Genomic DNA, 6,303 nt, shown 5'->3' with positions numbered 1-6,303 from the left:
CGCATAGAAACATATACAATTCTGATGGGATTGGACAGGTTAGATGCAGGAAGAATGTTCCCGATGTTGGGGAAGTCCAGAACCAGGAGTCACAGTCTAAGGATAAGGGGTAAGCCATTTAGGACCGAGATGAGGAGAAAATGCTTCACGCAGAGAGTTGTTAACCTGTGGAATTATCTACCGCAGAGAATTGTTGATGCCAGTTCATTAGTTATATTCAAGAGGGAGTAGATATGGCCCTTACGGCTAAAGGGATCAAGGGGTATGGAGAGAAAGCAGGAAAGGGGTACTGAGGTGAATGATCAGCCATGATCTTATTGAACAGTGGTGCAGGCTCGAAGGGCCGAATGACCTACTCCTGCAACTATTTTCTATGTTTCTATGTCATACCGCCTTTCATCTCTCCTCTCTCGGATACTCTGTCCTCCCAAATCCCTACCCCAATCCTTCATTATTCTTTGACTTTCCTACTCTCTTGCCGCCGTCCCGGGCTCAACTTCCTTTTAGACAAGCCTGCAGCTTCCCTCTCTGCCTCTCTTGGCATCCTCCGAAAGGCCCACTGTGGCACTCGTGGCTGTCTCCTCACAAGCAGCAACCTCACTTGTCCCATCCTGCTCTCTCACCGACCTTGCTGTCCAGCTTGCATGCGGGGGGCTAACCTTGCCAATCTCCTTCCCGTCCAACTCACCCCTCCAAGCGCTGACCCTGTGGATGCTGGCAGAGGATCAGCCATCACCTATCCTCTCTGCAGATCTCCTTGCAGAATATCCAGTCACTTATGAACAAGGCCCTTGCCATCCATGAGCTTATTGTGGATGATTGCATCGACATAAGAAATAGGAGCAGGAGTTGGCCATTCGGCCTCTTGAGCCTGCTCCGCCATTCAATAAGATCATGGCTGATCTGATCTTGGCCTCAACTCCACTTCCCTGCCCGCTCCCCATAACCCTTGACTCCCTTATCTTTCAAAAATCTGTCTATCTCCACCTTAAATACATTCAATGACCCAGCCTCCACTGCTCTCTGGGGCAGAGAATTCCACCAATTCATGACCCTCTGAGAGAAGAAATTCCTCCTCATTTCCGTTTTAAATGGGCGACCCATTATTCTGAAACTATGCCTCCTAGTTCTAGATTCCCCCCACGAGGGGAAACATCTTCTCTGCATCTACCCTGTTGAGCCCCCTCAGAATCTTATATGTTTCAATAAGATCACCGCTCAGTCTTCTAAACTCCAATGAGTACAGACCCAACCTGCTCAACCTTTCTTCATACGACAACCCCTTCATCTCAGGAATCAACCTCGTGAACCTTCTCTGAACTGCTTCCAATGCAAGTATATCCTTCCTTAAATAAGGAGACCAAAACTGTACGCAGTACTCCAGATGTAGTCTTACCAATGCCCTGTACGGTTGTAGCATGACGTCCCTACTTTTATACTCCATTCCCCCTTGCAATAAATGCCAACATTCATGGCCATACTTGGCTGAGGGGTGATGACACCTTACCTTTAAACAAAGCCTCCCCGCAAGGCTCCACCTTCCACCACTTGCCCCGCCCAGACCTCTGTGGCGGTGTGGCTCTCATCACCAAATCACACTTTGGTCTATGCCCCAACTCCTCCAGCATTTTTCCTCCTTTGAAATCTCACTTTATTCCACCTCTCACCTCTCATTTAAAATTCTCATTCTCTACCGCCCACCCAAGTATGATCAAAATTTTATCATGGAGATATCTTCACTTCTTTTCTCCCTCAGCCACACTGTTCGCAACCTACGCACCATATTTGACCCTGAAATGAGCTTTTGGCCTCATATCCGCAGCATAACTAAAACCGCCTATTTCCACCTCCGTAACATCGTCCGCCCCCTACCCCTGCCTCAGCTCATCCGCTGCTGAAACCCTCATTCATGACTCTGTTACCTCCAGACTTGACTACTCCAATGCACTCCTGGCTGGCCTCCCACATTCTAACCTACGTAAACTTAAGGTCTTCTGAAACTAGGCAGCCTGTATCCTAACTCGCACCAAGTCCCGATCACCCATCACCCCCTGTGCTCGCTGACCTACATTGGATCCCGGTTAAGCAACGCCTCGATTTCAAAATTCTCATCCTTGTTTACAAACCCCACCGTGGACTCGCTCCTCCCTATCTCCGTAATCTCTTTCAGCCCCACAACCCCACGAGATGTCTGCGCTCCTCAAATTCTGCCCTTTTGAGCATCCCCGATTATAACTGCTCAACCATCAGTGGCCGTGCCTTCAGCTGCCCTAAGCTCTGGAACTCCCTCCCTGCATCTAACATTTTGTGTTTCATGCACAGTGACCCCCAGGTCCCCCTGTACTGCAGCACTTTGCAATTTTTCTCCATTTAAATTACAATTTGCTTTTCTGTTTTTCTGCCAAAGTGGATAACCTCACATTTTTTCACATAATACTCCCTCTGCCAGACTTTTGCCCACTTACTTAGCCTGACTATATCCCTTTGCAGATTTTTTGTGTCCTCTTCACAATTTGCTTTCCCGTCCATCTTTGTATAATCAGCAAATTTGGCTACATTACACTCGGTCTCTTCATCCAAGTCATTAATATAGATGGTGAATAGTTGAGCCCCCAGCACCAATCCCTGTGGCATCCCACTAGTTACTGTTTGCCAACTGGAAAATGACCCATTTATCCCGACTCTGTTTTCTGTTAGTTAGCCAATCCTCTATCCATGCTAATATATTACCCCCAACCCTGTGAACTTTTACCTTGTGTAGTTACCTTTTATGTGGCACCTTATCAAATGCCTTCTGAAAATCCAAATACACCACATTCACTGGTTCCCCTTTATCCACCTTGCCCGTTACATCCTCAAAGAACTCCAGAAAATTTGTCAAACATGATTTCCCTTTCATAAAACCATGCTGACTCTGCTTAATTGAATTATGTTTTTTCAAATTTCCTGTTACTGCTTCCTTAATAATGGACTCCAGCATTTTCCCAACAACAGATGTTAGGCTAACTGGTCTATAGTTTCCTGCTTTTTGACTGCCTCCTTTTTTAAATAGGGGCGTTACATTTTCAGTTTTCCAATCCGCTGGGACTTCCCCAGAATCCAGGGAATTTTAGATTACAACCAATGCATCAACTATCTCTGCAGCCACTTCTTTTAAGACCCAAAGATGTAAGCCATCAGGTCAGGGGCCTTGCGTGCCTTTAGTCCTATTATTTCACCGAGAACAACTTCTTTAGTGATAGTGATTGTATGAAGTTCCTCCCTCCCTATAGCCCCTTGATTGTCCACTATTGGGATGTTTTTTGAACTTAATACAATCACTATCACTAAAGAAGTAGTACTCAGTGAAATAATGGGACTAAAGGCACGCAAGGCCCCTGACCTGATGGCTTACATCTTAGGGTCTTAAAAGAAGTGGCTACAGAGAGAGCGGATGCATTGGTTGTAATCTAAAATTCCCTGGATTTTGGGGAGGTCCCAGCGGATTGGAAAACTGCAAATGTAACGCCCCTATTTAAAAAAGGAGACAGACAGAAAGCAGGAACCTATAGACCAGTTAACCTAACATCTGTTGTTGGGAAAATGCTGGAGTACATTATTAAGGAAGCAGTAGCAGGACATTTGAAAAAACATAATTCAATTAAGCAGAGTCAGCATGGTTTTATGAAAGGGAAATCATGTTTGACAAAGTTTCTACCGTGAAGACCGATACAAAATATTTGTTCAATGTCTCCGCCATTTCCCTGTTCTCCGTTATTAATTCCCCAGTCTCATCCTCCATGGGACCAACATTTACTTTAGCCACTCTTTTCATTTTTATGTACCCGTGAAACTTTTACTATCTGTTTTTATATTTATGCTAGTTTACTTTCATAATCTATCTTCCCTCTCTTTATCATTTTTTTAGTCGTTCTTTGCTGGCTTTTAAAAGTTTCCCAATCCTCTGGCCTCCCACTAGCCTTGGCTACATTGTATGCCTTTGAATTTCAATTTGATACCATCCCTTATATCCTTAGTTAGCCACGGATGGTTATCCCTTCAAACAGTCTTTCCTTCTCATTGGGATATATTTTTGTTGCGAGTTATTAAATATCTCCTTAAATGTCTGCCATCCCATACTTTAGTCTATTTTCCCAGTCTACTTTAGCCAACTCTGCCCTCATACCTTTGCAATTTTCTTTATTTAAGCTTAGGACATTGGTTTCTCACTCTCCAACTGAATTTTAAATTAAACTATGACCTTGAAGTGTGAAAAGCACCCAGCAGTACAGTTGTAGGTTCTGCCCTTCCAAACCTGGGACTATAGCCGGCGAGAGTATTTTGAGCTGGATAGCACTGGGGTGAAGTACTGGAGGGGACTGCCAGTAGTGGGCAAGGGGCAGGGGTGGGGGTTCATGTATAACCTTGGGGAAGTGGACTGAAGGGTAGCAGACAAGAGCAATCGTCACGTGCAGTCAGGCCTGACACAGCTGATGATCAGCCATGGTGTCTAAACTTTCCCCAACCACATTAACATTACACAAGCTGCAAATTACCTTACATCTGGCATCAACAAAACCCCAAAACAAATACCACCTCATACCTGTTAATGGTATCCTGATATAGACGCCCTCTTACAGTGGCACTTGCACTGTAGGCTTCTTTTTGGAAGCAATTTATTACTAAGATAATCCAGTGACTATGAATTACATGCATTTGGTTTTAAAGGTACATTGACTCTAAGTCTCAGCTGTGGCTCAGTGGGTAGCACTCTCGCCACTGGTCCCAGCAAGGTTCATGGGAACTACATATGTACGCTGAATAAGAGTCTCACATAAGTAATTTCCACATTGGTAACTAAAGGGGCCTCCAGAACAACCTTATTGCTACCAATACACATAGAATCATAGAATGGTTACAGCACAGAATGTAATCATTCAACCCATCGAGCTTGTGCCAGCTCTCTGCAAAAGCACCTCAGCTAGTCCCACTTTCCGCCCATTCCCCATAGCCCTTCAATTTTTTTCCTTCAGTACTTATTTAATTGTCCTTTTGAAAGCCACGATTGAATCTGCCTCCACCACCCTTTCAGGCATTGCATTCCAGATCATAACCATAAGAACATAAGAAGTAGGAGCAGGAGTAGGCCATTTGGCCACTTGTGTCTGCTCTGCAATTCAATAAGATCATGGCTGATCCGATCATGGACTCAGCTCCACTTCCCTGCCTGCTCCCCATAACCCCTTGTTCCCTTATTGCTCAAAAGTCTGTCTATCTCCGCCTTAAATATATTCAATGACCCAGCCTCCACAGCTCTCTGGGGCAGAGAATTCCACAGATTTACAACCCTCTGAGAGAAGAAATTTCTCCTCATCTCAGTTTTAAATGGACGGCCCCTTATTCTAAGACTATGTCCCCTCGTTTTAGTTTCCCCTATGAGTGCAAATATCCTTTTTGCAGCCACCCTGTCGAGCCCTCTCATTATCTTATAGGTTTCAATAAGATCACCTCTCATTCTTCTGAACTCCAACGTGTTGCTGTTTAAAAAAGTCTGTCCTCATGTTGCTTTTGGTTCTTCAGCCAATCACCTTAAATCTGTGTCCTCTAGCTCTCGACCCTTTCAGCCAATGGGAACAGTTTCTCTCTTTCACCATATGAAAAATTGGATAAGATTAATGAAAGAATAGCATCAGCATAGGCCGTCCCTCGAAGCGAGGATGACTTACTTCCACGCCAAAAAGGAATGAGTTCACAGGTGTTTCAGTGAAGGACCTAATATTCCAGATCCCGAACTACATCTTGGTGGGTGGAAGATGCCAGTGCTTGGATTTTTTTTTAACGTGTGTGGCCGTTGCACACCAGCCACCACACGGGCTTGACAGAGCTAGGTCTTGATCCAGTGGCAAGGGTTAACCAAGACAACTGGAGACTAGCTCTGCTGCATAGACGTTTGCCTCTTCTGGGCCCCAGACTCATGCCTCTTCTGGGCCCCGGTCACTTCCTTCTACAAACTCTTGCCACTCCTTCGCCCCTCCTGCTGTGTCTGCAATCAGCGACCTCCTGCAGTGGTAAAGAATAGATCAGCATGTAGGCAGCAGAGCCCTGACGAAAGGAGTTTTGATGTTTTAAGGGGTTAACAATGGATTCCACCTTTTTTTTAACCCATAATCGTATTCCTGAAACTCATTCCTCCTGGTTGACAGGTGGGTTTACAGTGGTGGCTGAGATCTCAACACTCAATGATAAGCATCTGAGTGAGGGTTGTGATCTATCAGGGCCACAAAGTTTGCAAAGCCATCTAAGCCCATTTACCTGTAACCAGGA

Source organism: Pristiophorus japonicus, chromosome 22 (assembly GCF_044704955.1).
Source record: "Pristiophorus japonicus isolate sPriJap1 chromosome 22, sPriJap1.hap1, whole genome shotgun sequence".
In the NCBI taxonomy this organism is placed as follows: Eukaryota; Metazoa; Chordata; class Chondrichthyes; family Pristiophoridae; genus Pristiophorus; species Pristiophorus japonicus.
This window is presented reverse-complemented; position numbering follows the sequence as displayed.